We start from the raw sequence: 14,030 nt of genomic DNA, 5'->3' as shown, positions 1-14,030 counted from the left end.
CTGCGCTATCTGGGGATCTGCATGCGTTACGCTGGGTATGTCTACCATAACATTAATGTGGCTGAGCTCAGTATGCAGCTGGTGTGGGGTGGTCTGCTGTTGGCCCTTCAGGTGCTTCCACATTATTATTTATTTGGATTTTAGCAGGTCTAGTGCGTTATCAGCTGTATGGTGTGTTTGTTGAAGCTGTCTCATTCGGCGCCATCACAAGGAAGAAACTTATTAAAGTGAGTCAGAGGCTTCACTGCAGTGTGGTTCAGGCCTTTTCAGATAAACTCTTTCAGCTGCTGCTATCTGCAGCTCCATAAGCTTCTGGTTTAGGGACAGTGGGTGTGAGACCTGCCTGCATCAGATACCATTTTGAGAATCATGGAGCTGCACTACCCCAAGGACTTTACTTTTAGCCTAAAGATGTATGTAGTTGTAAATTTAGAACTATGTGGGAAGGAGCTCACTCAGGACACCAGAGGTAACATGGGACCAAGCAGTGGTGTAGGGGTAGTTGATGAGGTGGGTGCACTAAAGGTGGATGGATAGGTTACTGAGGAGGAAGTGGGTTTACTCTTCTATATATTTCAGTGGCTTTTGGCTAATAGCTGGGTATACTGTATGAGAAAGAAGTGGGTATACCCCATATACCTGCGTATACCCTCCACTACAGCAGGGGACCAAGGCTTTGGTGAAACCGGCTAACTTTTTTATTACCTTTGCTGCTTTTCTATGAGGCCTAATGCATTTGAACCGACTCCATGATGCAGAGGAGCTGGAGAGCAAGCAGGGTCAATAGTGACAATGTTTTCAGTGTTTAGAAGTGGTTAGGGTTCAAGATTAACCATGGCCCGATTGCCCAGGACCATAAAAGGTTGTTCTATGGCCACCAGATATCGCTGGTAAGTCAAGTGGCCCCCTGTGGCTACTAAGTTTTATCACATCTCTCCTGAGAATGAGCGTGTCTCAGTGAGATTATCTGTCACTTGTGCCTTTTAGTTCAACATTCTGCTAATACAGCAAACAGTACGCCCTACTTGTCACCGTCTAGCCAGGGCTAGAGACTAATGTGTTTGCGACAAACAGAGGTCTTCCTTGGGATGAATGGGATTTTTATGCAACTATCATTAGCAAATAACAAACTGAACTGAGCAACAACAACAGAACCCGCCTTCGTGCTGTTAGCTTAGTTAACTGTTAGCAGCTGGTGGGCAGCAGAGTTCTGTGATGTGTTTGGGTAATGGAGCTAACAGCTAACAGAGCTAACAGCTAACAGAGCTAAACACAGCAAGACTGAGAGTTTCTGTTCAGGGGACCATGATAGGACAGTCAATGTCAAACAGCAATAAATTGCAGTTTCTGTAAGCTTGTCTAATGTTTGAGACATACACTAACCACTTCACCCAGTTCTCAATAAAGAGATCTTTCTTGGTTCTCAGTATAAAGCATTCTCTCCATTACATAAATATTATGTACCAAGTCAAGATCCATCCATTCATCATCATCATTTCTTTTTTCAACCATTTCTTGGTAAGGGATTTCTTACATTTCCTTGCATTATCCTTTATCCCCCCCCCCCAGTGTAATCAGGTACATCAGTTCAAAAGTAAAGGTTATTTTGGTTAAAAAAAAAGCAGTTTCAAGAGTGCCATGAATTGTCGACCAAGGAGCGACTGAGGGGCACCCCAAAAAGATATGACAGTGATTTGCCTCTTTGTTCCCACAACATTGCCAGCAGTCGGTCTGGTTTGAGAAAGATTTTTTCTGGGCAGGAGTACAGAAGTAACACATGACATTCTTCCAACTAAATTCTCTCCAGGATGTAGAGCTTGTTGTTTTATGTTAATATATCTTGTATTTTCCTTGTTTAGTTGTTGAAGGCTCGGGTACAGTTGCAAAATGACCTTTTTATAAGGTTAATTCTCATATGCTTAAATAAATATTTGGAGTAGTTCATTTTCTGTGGCCATATTTTTCTTTATTTTACGCCAATATAATTACTAATGTGTAAGTATCTAAAATGGTCTCGGTTTTGCAAACTAAATTTGTCCTTGGAGCTGCGTGGATAGTGATGTGTCCCCAATCATCGCATTAAGTGATACTCCTCTTCCCATTGTTTGCTCAACGCTTTCCATCTAGCCTCATATTTAGGTGTGCACCAGCCAATTAGGGGTCTCAGCTGGGCTATCTTATAATAAATTTCAGATGTTTTTCATGAGTAGAGGGTTGTCTAAGGACATCTGTGCAATGAGGCCAGAGAGTAAAAACCCAGGATGGGTGGGAGGGGGCAGTCAGTGCCAGTAAGGTTATCACATAAGAACCTCAAATCACCTCCAGAGGGCTTGACAGTAATTGTAGTGACCTTGCATGACCCCACCTTCACCCCCATGTGTGTCCAAAACATGCAGCAGTTTCTATTTTAAAGGTCCTGTGAGATTGTATATCAGTAATGGTGCTGTAACACATATTAATACAATTAATGGTGTTAAAAATGATAACATCAGAAACAGGGATATAACAGCTGGATCTCTTGAGCTATGGTCACTATTAGAATTGAATTTAAAGCTATGTAACATCTAGTGTTTCAAGTTTTTATTCATTGATGTGTTAACTCAGTGTAGAGATGAGGGCTGACTCAGCATAACCAAAGGATCTCGTGACCTATTGCTAAGAAGTTGAACAAAAATGCACAGTCATGCTTTTTGTTTCAGTGTAATAGGCTGGTCTGGTACCTAAAATGATATGACGTAAGAGGAAAGCATTGTTAACCTTAACAGAATCCATATTCTATTGCATTGTACTCTATGTTATCTAACCTTAATGATCTGTTTTAGAGCTGTTTCAAATCAGACAACTTCACCTTAAGTCAGTTTACATTGGTTTCAGATTTTAAAGAGGCAACACAGGACCCATCTTAACTTTGAGAAAGCCTTTTTGATCATTGTGTTGTATGTGTTGTCAGGTCACCTCACCTGTTGCATTTAAAACTTCACTGCTCCAGGTGAGGCTCGAACTCACAACCTCGGCATGACTCTGCAGGTAACTGTCTTATAAGTACCGCGCGCTGACCGATTGCGCCACTGGAGCCTTCTCTGTTATGTGGTGGCTGATCTTGTCCTCTGCTTGGAGGGTAAGGAGCTCCCCAAATGCAATGTTTTCCCAATTTGCAGACATTTTTGGCCACTGCTCTTCTTTGAGTTAGCCACTAACTGCTATTAGCTACTTCTATGTCTCTTGCAGTGGGTAGCACGTCATCAAAACTTCACAACCGTGCTGCCCATCAGGTTCAGAATCTCCTTCTGTATTTTGCTCAAGGATACTTTGACATAGAGATTGGAGGAGCTAAGGATTGAACCACTGATCTTCTGAGTAGTGAAGGACCTGCTCTTCCTCCTGAGCCACAGCTGCCCGAGGACTAAGTCTGCAATTAGTGGTCAATCATGATAGTTTGGGCAGTTAGTGTACAAGGAGAAGCATGTTGTGGTCTCCATGCAAGGTATGCCATTATGTAATACCAAGGGGAGAGATGGACCAACTCATGAAGAGCAGCAAGTATTTCCTGGTTAAAATGCTCCAGGTGAGGCTTGAACTCACAACCTCGGCATCACTATGCAGGTAACTGTCTTATAAGTACTGCAACACACAACTCTTTCACTGTCTTGATTCTCTTGACAATATATTGAAAGTCTGTGCTAGAAACTTTTTTTCAAAGATTATTTTTTGGGCTTTTTGCCTTTAATGAACAGGACAGAGTGTTTTTTGTGTGTCGGAGTAGTCAAATTATCCAGCTAAGTGATGATCATGATTTACCAGTTTATCACTTTGCTACGTCTGACTTGGATTGTGCTATTTGAGTCCTGTGAGCCATCTCATCACAGCTTTGTTAACCACATTTACACTTTTTCTTTAATCAAGGTAGCTGCTTGATGAAGGCCAACTTCTACATTCTCTTGTAAAAGATGTCTGCTCCAGGTGAGGCTCGAACTCACAACCTCGGCATGACTCTGCAGGTTACTGTCTTATAAGTACCGCGCGCTGACCGATTGCGCCACTGGAGCTTGTAAACATGTATACACAACCTCGAAGAAGAACAACACAAGAAAACAATGCAGTCATTCCAGTCGTTCAGTCTCAATGGCCAACCACTGATCAACATGCCTAAAGCATTACGCCTTAGAGCTACTGTAATGCATTGAGCAGGTGTGTATTCAAAACCTGAAACGTTTATTTTGTAAATTCAGCTGTTGCTGAGACATCCCAGTGAAAATCTGAATAGCTCCAATACCACTGGTGATATGGATTGTGTGGGTTAAGTTTTGTGGGTTGTTGTTGACCACATGTTCACCTTTCTTGAGCTGCTGCGTGAAGACTACAGCCTGTAGCAGTTAGTTCTTGTTGTTAGAGGGGTTTAGTCATGCAAATGAGTAGCATGATAATTAGGATTCAACCGTTTATGTCAACAACAGAGAACCTTTACTCAATCCCAGTGCTAAAAGCCCTCTGTATTAGGTGAGGCTGTATGTGTAAGATTAGTCTTACACATACAGCCCACAAACCAAGTGCACCACTTTGTTTGGGTTGAACATTCACCAAATTATTCAAATATTCCTGAAAAATCTGATTGATTACTTTGGCCAGATGGGTCTTTTTTCAGGTTGAATTCGGGTGGAGCTACGCTGGGAGTCTGTGAAGGTCACGAAGATCAGCAGAGATCACATGGAAGCTGCTCCCCCCAGACAGAGCGAACAAAACAGGAGAGTCAGGACTCCACAGCCAGTACACGTCTACACAGTCCTAAGAAGAGGCCTCTTCAGGCAAGTGAAAACAACTGTGTAGGTCAGAGGTCGGCAACCTTCACTATCAAAAGAGCCATTTTTGACCAAAAATAATTTTAAAAAAGCCTTATACTGAAGGTAACACAGTCCAGTAAATTAAAATTAGCCTGTCAACATAACAAATAGGTCGAAATGAGCATTCATTAATATGTCTCACCACCAGGGGGCACTGCAGTGGGCTATTTATGATTATTTGGACCTTTAACTTTGCAGAGTTGGCGGTAAAAGCAAACAAATCTCTTCATGCACAATTCAATTCTGTTTTCTTCCAAAACTTTTCCTTTTTTTTGGATTTGGAATCCAGAACTAGCCGAGCTGTAACAATGGAACGTATGAACAACATCTTTAACAGTCGACCAAACATGACCAGTAGCATGGTAACCAAACCAAAGTGTCATCTGGAGGAGTGTCATCAGGCTTTTACTTCTCCGTTGAATCTTCCAAGCTTTTAAACTGCTGTCAGTGGAATGTCTCTGCGTCCGCGGGAGAGTCGAAGATGTGCTTCCTATTGTTGTAGGTGACTTGGAGACGTGCTGGGTACAGCGTTCCAAACTTCACTCCCGGCATGTAGAGAAGCCCCTTAATGGGGTTGAATGCTGCTCCCCTCTTTGCCACCACTGTGCTAAAATCCTTGTACATCTTGTGTCCGTTGTATGAAGAGTCTTTACGAGACTTTGCCCAGTTCAGAACAGCTTCTTTCTCAATATATTGATGAAATCTGTCATGGTTTTGGTTGCAGGCTGTTATGGGCAAGATCTAACTGAGGCAGCCCAGAGAGCGGGTCTCCCAGCAGGGCGGAGAACAACTTGGCCATGACGTCTCCAGCATCTTTTCCCACCATATTTTTTGGCAGTCCCAATACTGGGATTCTAAATCTTCCACTTCAGCTTTGAGCGCCATATTCTCCTCTATTGCTAATCTGAGGTTGGTGTGAAACCCACTCACATCAAGTTCAAGCTGCGTTATCCTGTCGCTGTGGTCAGTTAGACTAGTCTCCATCTCTCTGATAGTGGAAGTTTGAGTCACCAAAGTGTGCTGAAACGATTCAACTGACGACCGTATTGGGTCTAAGGAACTATTCAGTAAAACTCTGAGTTCTCTGGTCATACTTTTCCATACTTTCAAGCTCTTCCACAAGCTTCTCCGTTGTAAGCGGTGGTGCAGCGTTATCCGCCATGTTGCTGCAAACAGTAGTGTCGTGGTTTTGGGCTCGATTTGTCTTCTTTCCGCCTGCCTTTGCTGCTCTGCTCATTTCCTCTCTCAAGCACAGTAATTGCTTCAATGTGAGGACACAATATCTGACGAAACGAAAAGATCATGCTGAAATGATATGGAGCTTGGACGCCTTAAAACCACATTGCGGAAGTGGAAGTCCACAGCTAGCCAAACTAGGGAGACTCAAGACTACTGAGGAAAGGCACTGGGCCGAAGATGATTGATGCATATTGTTTAAACTTTTTTTTTTCTTTCTCGGTGTACTATATGCAACACATTTTTACAATTGGAGAATGAGTGCCAGGGGGAGGGGCTTAGCTGTAATTTTAACCTGCTATATTCATGACCTTTATATATTGGTACACAATTTCCTGCTAACACTGCATCAAAAACTGTAAAATCGGCTGCTCTTGCCATGACAATAACAGCACCACTGCAGAAACTGTATTATCTCATCAACAGTAACTGGGCAAAGCAGCAAACCAGTTAAAAAAAAAAGCGACCTTGACTGGGGAGGAACTGATAGAACTATCATCACAGCAACAGCTGCTATAATCAGAGAAACAGCAACAGCAACGCCTGCTGGCATCAAAGTGTAAGCTGCTGGTCTGCTCATTTCTGAAGCAGCAGCAGGTCTTCATGAGGAAATCATTGTTTTCTCAAAGGCTGTATCACAGCAGACTGGTATCAAACCACAACAGACGACCATATTCATTCATCCTATCTGACACAAATACAACTTGACCCCTGTAGAATATTATTTTCTTGGTTATAGTTCTTTTTTAACTCCACCAGATGGAGCTATGAGGTTGAAAATATACTGTTTCCTCTCATAGCAGTGTTTTTCCCCCCACAATATTCAGATTCCTTAACAGTTTTCTGATGTTAAACTCAAAGCTCAACAGACATAATATATTTTAATTTAGGTTTGATTTATTTTAGTCTGATTTATCGATGTGAAAGTGAGTTTGGAGATAAAACAATTGCTGTAATCCATCACAGGGATCATTTACTTCCCCTAAATGTTCCATTGTGGTAAATGTAAGTGTCATTTCATTTTAAAATGTCTGCACCACACTATTATTTATCATTTTAAAGTGTATCATTTGCTGAAAATTAGCCCCAAATACACTGTTGTGGTCCTTTTTAATGAAACTGCATTGTGCTAAGTCCTCTGCAAACAACCCAAACCAACATTTATGGGAGAAAAATGACAGTGAGAATCAAAGACAGCAGGTTGAAAAGGGGTAATTAATTCCTCATTTGAACCAAGAGTTTTCCCTGTTGAGTCTATAAACCTTTTAAGTCTCTCCTGTTTCCTGCCCCGGCTGATTATCCTTAAAGCTTGTTTCCTGCAGCTACGCATTGTAATCAGTTTTTACAAAAGGAAAGCAGTTCTCTGTATGTCCTGCACGTAATGTGACTCTCACTCAGTGTGCAGCACAAGAGCAAAGAGTGTTGCAGTAAATAGAAGTTAGAAACAGACTTTCATGTGTAGGCTGCATGGAGGCAGATATTTGTGTTCATGTGTACGTCTATGTAACTAGGTTTAATACCAACATGCTAAACTGAAAATGATCTAAAACTGAAACAAAAATGCAGCAAAACTGAAATTAAGATGTATTTCCTCCTGTCTGTATTTGTAACTCACATGTATAACAACTTAGGTTCAGTCCCTCCCAACAAATTCACATCAGTCGGAAAGTTTGTCATTGCTGCTTCCTGTCCCGACCTCCAGCAGGACGAGGTCAGCTTTTTTTTGGCAACTTGCAGCTAAATAGGCAGCAGGAGGAAATGCAACATACACATGTACTTACCCATGACTTTACACACCTGCACACACTAACATAACTTACACACTCACAAAAAATGTTCTACTTTAACTTGATTCAAAAGTTGTGTGTGTATTCTCAAGTTATACTGTGATGGGCTCATCAGTGAGGGACTGTATGACAGATATTTGTGTGAGGAGGAGGACTGGATTTTTATGAGTTTCTTGATTGTTTTTGTACAGTAAAACTTCAGTAAAAATCCCTTTTACTAGCCTGGTGTGGCTACACATTTTAACAAATAAATACCTCTCTCAATTAGACGCCTGGTCTGGTTGCCAAGGCGATAATTTATAGAAGTTCTTTGGATGTATAAAACTGGGTTGTTAGCTCCATTCGTGTCAATTTATGGAACCATGGGCACAAGAGAAGACCGTAATTCATTCAAATGTACCAGCTTGACGAAAAAGTGGTGACTCCCTTCCTCTGAAGCTGTCTTAAGTTCAGAATATGTATCCATGCCTCGATAACCCAGTAAGTTATTCATATTCCTTTAGTCCGCAAGGGTCCTCAGATCAAAAGAATCTAAAGAGCTTTTCATATAATTTAATCCAAGTTATGAATATTGTTTTAACAGGATAAAGTGGTGTTGTATCAGTATGCTGCATGCCGTGAAACAAGTGTAGTAACACAACACAGAATTAATATGTTATTTGAAGCTTTATCTTTATACATGTAATTCACACTGGTTCAAATAAACAATTAGGCCTGCCCCGTATAAAATATAAGCCCGTTGAGTCCAGTGATTTAAGCAAATAACAGCCCAGGCTACTGAAGTTTTACAGTACTAATAATATTTGTGTTGGACCCTTCTTGTCCTCCATAATTTCCCAAATCATTCCTGATGTCAGTTTCATATGATAATGGGGTAATTATTTATTCATAGCCCAAATCACACATTAGGAGTGGAGTTAGTAATTGCTAAAATTTTGATAAACATAATAGATGGTGCATCCTGTTTACCAATCTCTATTTTTAGACCAAGAGCTACTATTACAACAAACGGAGCTAAGACTGTACCAAATGTCTTTTTTTTTTTTAATATGTGAAGCTTTGAATGTCTGTTGTCATATTTTCTGTCATCACTCCAAAAAAGTATTATTATTATTATTATTATTATTATTATTATTATTATTATTATTATTATTGTTATTTAAATCAAATCAACTTTTGTTTGGTGACCTTTAGCCTACCTGGTAGAGCGTTCAACCTATACAGGCTTAATCCTAGGCAGTGGCCGAGGTTCAAATCCACTACGTCCCTTTGCTGCATGTCATCCTGTCTCTCTATCAAATTTCCTTTCACTCTCCAGCTGTCTGTAATAAAGGCAATAAAACCTCTAAAAAATTATCTTAACTTTCTAGTAACTTTATTTAATAAATACATTTATATATGTGTAATTTATGATGCTTTCAGTGCCTAAACCGACCCCACAAGTAGATCTGCTGCTAGCATAACCCAATTTGTTTTTAGCAAAGGAGCTAACTAGCCAACGAAGACAGCAGATAACATCACCCTGGAAGGAAACCATGGCTACCCACTGAATACGTTAAATTGTGTTAAAAATGCTCACCTCTATATTATACATTTAATCTCACCATAGCTTTATAGTAACTATTTTTCTCAAACTGACATCTTGACCATAGAAACTATAAAATAATGCCATAAAACAGAGGCATGATTGTTTTCCTCTACATATGGCAACATGTACCTTTAAGTCCTTAATTCTTGCAATAAAAGCATTATATAGAATATAAATCTAATGCATGGAAAAATTAAAGATCCCCCCTGCTCTGCCAAAAAATCTAGACCACCCTCCTTTCAGCAAAAAAAAAAAAAAAAACTTAACACTAACACCCATTTTCTGACTAATAATTTTCATACAGTCCCTAACATCTCTGAAAATGATGAGACCAAAATGTTTGTGAGAAATCAATTAATAGCATCTAGGATCAGATTCTGCCTAGTCGGGACCACATTATGCTGATGAGGAATTACGTATCATCTGTTAGGTCCTTTCATTACTATTGCAATCATTATAACTATTGATAATATGATTTTATTTTCCTAAACTTTATGCTGTTACCTACTTCTGTACATATTCCTATTCAATGCACATTTGTGTGTACGTGTATGCTTGTGAGTTTTGTGTGTTTGCCTGTTTTATGTATTACATCATCTGTGGAGATGTGTGTGGGTGTGTGTATGTATTATATATGTGTGTATGTTATGGTACTTGTTTGTGGGAATCAGTTAACATGCTAATCTGAATTTGTGGCCAGAGGGAGGCCTAGCCATGACCCTGTGACCTTCAGATATGTATATGTGTACCATGCTGTGTGTTGCTATATGTTGTGTATCTTATTTGTCTTAATAATAATAATAATAATAATAATAATAATAATAATAATAATAATATTAATAATAATAAACATCTAATGCCAGTTAGTCTTTCCAGTGGCCAATGTCAGAGCCCCATCCAGTTACACCACTCCTTGTGTACTGTAGTCAGACATTATGGGGCCAAAGCAATGCTCCCATGATGCTAGTAGTGAAAATCTCCCACTGAGACCTTTCATTCAATGTGCATCCAAAAGCAGCACAAGTTTTAGTGATGCTCCTTGGTGCCTGCAGAGAACAGAACAAACTGTATCTCTTTTGCATATGTGGACACACATCTGTTTTACTGGCCGTGGTGGTGCAACAAACCAGATGCTTTTTTAAAAGAAACTCTTTTAGAAACAGAGAAACAGATAGTGTCACATGACAAAACCTCAGCGGCAGTCTTCCTTTCTTCTTTCTTTCTTTCAGTAGAAGTCATGTGACCACACACTGAACAAACACTACTTCACAATACCCCTCTTATTATGTCACTGCACTTACAGGCTTTGAACGTGTTATGTACACATCAATGTGTGTTTGATAGGGAGTGATACAGTTTGCAAATATACAGAACCTGTTCACACTTTGCATATTAATATCTGTGAGTGACTGCACTGAGAGCTCTGAGCCCTTTCTGTTCATTTAATAACTTCTATTGCCACAAGGTGTGAAATACATCCTTTATTTTTTGAAGGTATTCACCGCCACACCAAAAGTGACAGTTCATTCCTACCACACCCAGAAACACCTGGCTTGGCTTGTATAGAGCACAATCTATGATCCTTTGTGCTGTAAGCTTTCATATCTGACGACCACATTGTTGCATTGACTGAACGTTGTGGTGAGCGGCGGTGAGAGATGATGGGCAGGTGAAGCCTTCAAAGGTTGTTGCCGGCTGTACGGAGGGCGAGGACAGTAAGAAGATCCAGGTGGTTGAAGGAACGGGACACCGACCCTGCAGGGGAAACAGTTTGGGCTAAAACAGAAGGTCATGTGCAGCATTTTAAAGAGACGAAGTAACACGAATGTTTATCAATGCACAATGCTGTCTTCATGCACTTGGGAGGAATCTTTCACTGTAAGCACATCAGACATTTGCAGCAAATTACTTTGTTTTGTAAAGTGTGAAACTATCCATCAATCAAACTATAACACCTAGGTAACAATACTGAACTGGGAGCTGAATACAGAAACACAGAAGTTGCATAACAAGAGAATCTGTCAGTCAAAGAAGTAGGGGAGTCTCTCATATTGGCAAGGTTTTCCCTACAGAAGAGAAAGACAGACATTACATTAATGCATCGTGTGTGTGCAGTTCCTTCCACATGTGCCTGGAAAGTACCAGCTTTCACCTGCCCATGCTCATCTGTGCAGCTTTTCCATGACGTTGTCATCTAGAGCGAACATATAGCAACACATACTCACATCTCTAATTAAATTTGACTTAATATAAACATGTTTGTCTGAGTGTCTGAGCGTTAGCCTTAACAGACCGGGAATGATGGGATGTGGGAAATAGATGAAGACCAGGTGGCCTGAGGGCGCAGACATCTGTGTCTGGCTCTTCTTGTCCACAAAGTCCTCAGTTTGGGCAGTTTTAGATTAGATTATCATTCCTGAGGTTCTGAGACATATTTCAAGAAGTGTAATATCTAAAACATGTTGAGCTGAGGATTCAGCTTTGACTTAGGCCTGAGTAAAGGATATACTATCTCTCCAGCAGTGACGGCAATTCTTCAAACTCAAATTTACTGTCAAGCGTTGCCATACCCCAGCAGATGCTGTTGTGTGACTGCTGTGGGTAGCTACAGTCAATGTCAAACACTGTACTGTCCCTCTGTTTCTTTACTTTACATTCAGTACGTTCTATTTCATTTCAAATGTATTAAAACATGGAAACATATAATATAAAATTAGTGTAATATTACTGCTGGCTGTGTAAAGTTTTTGTCTTAGTATGTCATGAAAAAGGTCATAAAAATATAATTTAAAAAGCATGTCAGCAGGATATTTGTGGTATATATTCATACTATAAACATGTTGCTTTACTATTTTTTTTTTAACTTTTTATTACTTAAACTGATATTCTAAATATATTCGAAGATTTACAAGAGACTCAGAAAGTAAAGAGGGAAAGAAACAAATAAAAAACAACATTATACAGGGTAATCAGGATAATGGGCATATTTAATACAATTTTGTTTGACTATTATTGTTTATTAGCTGTTAGAGTGTTTAATAATGAAAAACACTAACAGCTTACGTAACAGCTGAGGTATAATTTCCACTTGGGAAGAGGCTGTTAGTGTAATGAAAATTCCATTTGTGTCACCAGTGGAGTAGCACCAAATTATGGGCCCTATGCATTAACAGTCTCTGTGGGCTCCCTGCTCCTCCTCTCTTGATCCATGTCTCTTTCACATGCCTTTTGACATTTCTTTCTTTTTCTGTCCTTTGTTTTTTGGGGACAGTGTACGTTGGTGCTACAGCAGCAAAAGCACACTCACTCAAGCCCTTTTTACACAACGAGCACACTATAAGGCCGCAAAAGAAGTCCCTTCTTTCTAACCCCTTTTCATTTTTACACAGAACCCAGCAACCATTCCGCTCCAGTGTGCGGTTGTACATTGCATTCTGCAATCGCGCAATCAAAGAGATGTGACGTGCGTAACGTGTAATACAGTAGCATTGGCCTCTACTGTGACATATAACATATAACATACTTTATAAACAATAACAAAAGTCTAACATGGCGAAACCTAAACTACTATTTAAATGGTAAATGGAACTGCACTTGAATAGTGCCTTTCTAATCATCTGACCACTTGAAGTGCTTTTTTAGTCTACAAGTCACATTCACCCATTTATGTTAACTGTACAAGGTGCCACCTGCTACTCAGTTCTTAACACACTCACACACCGATGGAATCAGGAGTAATTTGGGATACAGGATCTTGCTCAAGGATGCTTAGACATGAGACTGGAGGAGATGGGGATCAAACTGCCAACCTTCTGATTGGTGAACAACCAGCTGTACCTCCTGAGCTACAGCTGTCCTAGCACTAAGTCTGCAATTAGCAGTCAATCATGATAGTTTGGGCTGTGAGTGTGCAAGGAAAGGTGTTCCATTTATTTTCCCTCTGCTCTCCATGCAGAGTAGGCTATTATGTGATACCAAGGGGTGAGATGGACCGACCGATGAAGACTAGCAAGTATTTCCTAGTTAAAATGCTCCAGGTGAGGCTTGAACTCACAACCTCGGCATGACTCTGCAGGTTACTGTCTTATAAGTACCGCGCGCTGACCGATTGCGCCACTGGAGCCTTCTCTGTTATGTGGTGGCTGATTTTGTCCTCTGCTTGGAGGGTAAGGAGCTCCCCAAATGTAATGTTTTCCCAATTTGTAGACATTTTTGGCCACTGCTCTTCTTTGAGTTAGCCACTAACTGCTATTAGCTACTTCTATGTCTCTTGCAGTGGGTAGCACGCATAACACGTCATCAGAATTTCACACCCGTGCTGCCCATCATCCAATCAGGTTCAGAATCTACTTCTGTATTTTGCTCAAGGATACTTTGACATAGGGACTGGAGGAGCTGAGCTGAACCACTGATCTTCTGAGTAGTGAAGATCCTGCTCTTCCTCCTGAGCCACAGCCGCCCAAGGACTAAGTCTGCAATTAGTGGTCAACAGAGTTGGGTTGGGTTACAAAGTAACGCGTTAGAGTACTTTGATTACTTTTTGCAGTAACGAGTAACCTAACGCGTTAGTGATTACTTTTT

The 14,030-nt window shown here is 40.4% G+C and overlaps 3 non-coding genes across 3 annotated transcripts; all 3 read right to left on the bottom strand.

The window, feature by feature from the left end:
• Window positions 1-2,981: 2,981 nt before the first annotated feature.
• Window positions 2,982-3,075, bottom strand: trnai-uau (transfer RNA isoleucine (anticodon UAU)). The gene is made up of 2 exons: window positions 3,038-3,075; window positions 2,982-3,017 (listed from the first exon to the last, which is right to left on the bottom strand). It is a non-coding gene; the product is annotated as a tRNA-Ile (tRNA).
• An 877-nt stretch (window positions 3,076-3,952) lies between these two features.
• trnai-uau (transfer RNA isoleucine (anticodon UAU)) lies at window positions 3,953-4,046 on the bottom strand. The gene is made up of 2 exons: window positions 4,009-4,046; window positions 3,953-3,988 (listed from the first exon to the last, which is right to left on the bottom strand). It is a non-coding gene; the product is annotated as a tRNA-Ile (tRNA).
• A 9,432-nt stretch (window positions 4,047-13,478) lies between these two features.
• Window positions 13,479-13,572, bottom strand: trnai-uau (transfer RNA isoleucine (anticodon UAU)). Its single transcript has 2 exons — window positions 13,535-13,572; window positions 13,479-13,514 (listed from the first exon to the last, which is right to left on the bottom strand). It is a non-coding gene; the product is annotated as a tRNA-Ile (tRNA).
• Between the last annotated feature and the right edge of the window lie 458 nt (window positions 13,573-14,030).

The sequence above is a fragment of the Epinephelus moara genome, chromosome 13 (genome assembly GCF_006386435.1).
Source record: "Epinephelus moara isolate mb chromosome 13, YSFRI_EMoa_1.0, whole genome shotgun sequence".
Lineage (NCBI taxonomy): Eukaryota > Metazoa > Chordata > Actinopteri > Perciformes > Serranidae > Epinephelus > Epinephelus moara.
The sequence above is the reverse complement of the archived record's forward strand: the minus strand, read 5'-3'. Positions and strand labels throughout refer to the sequence as shown.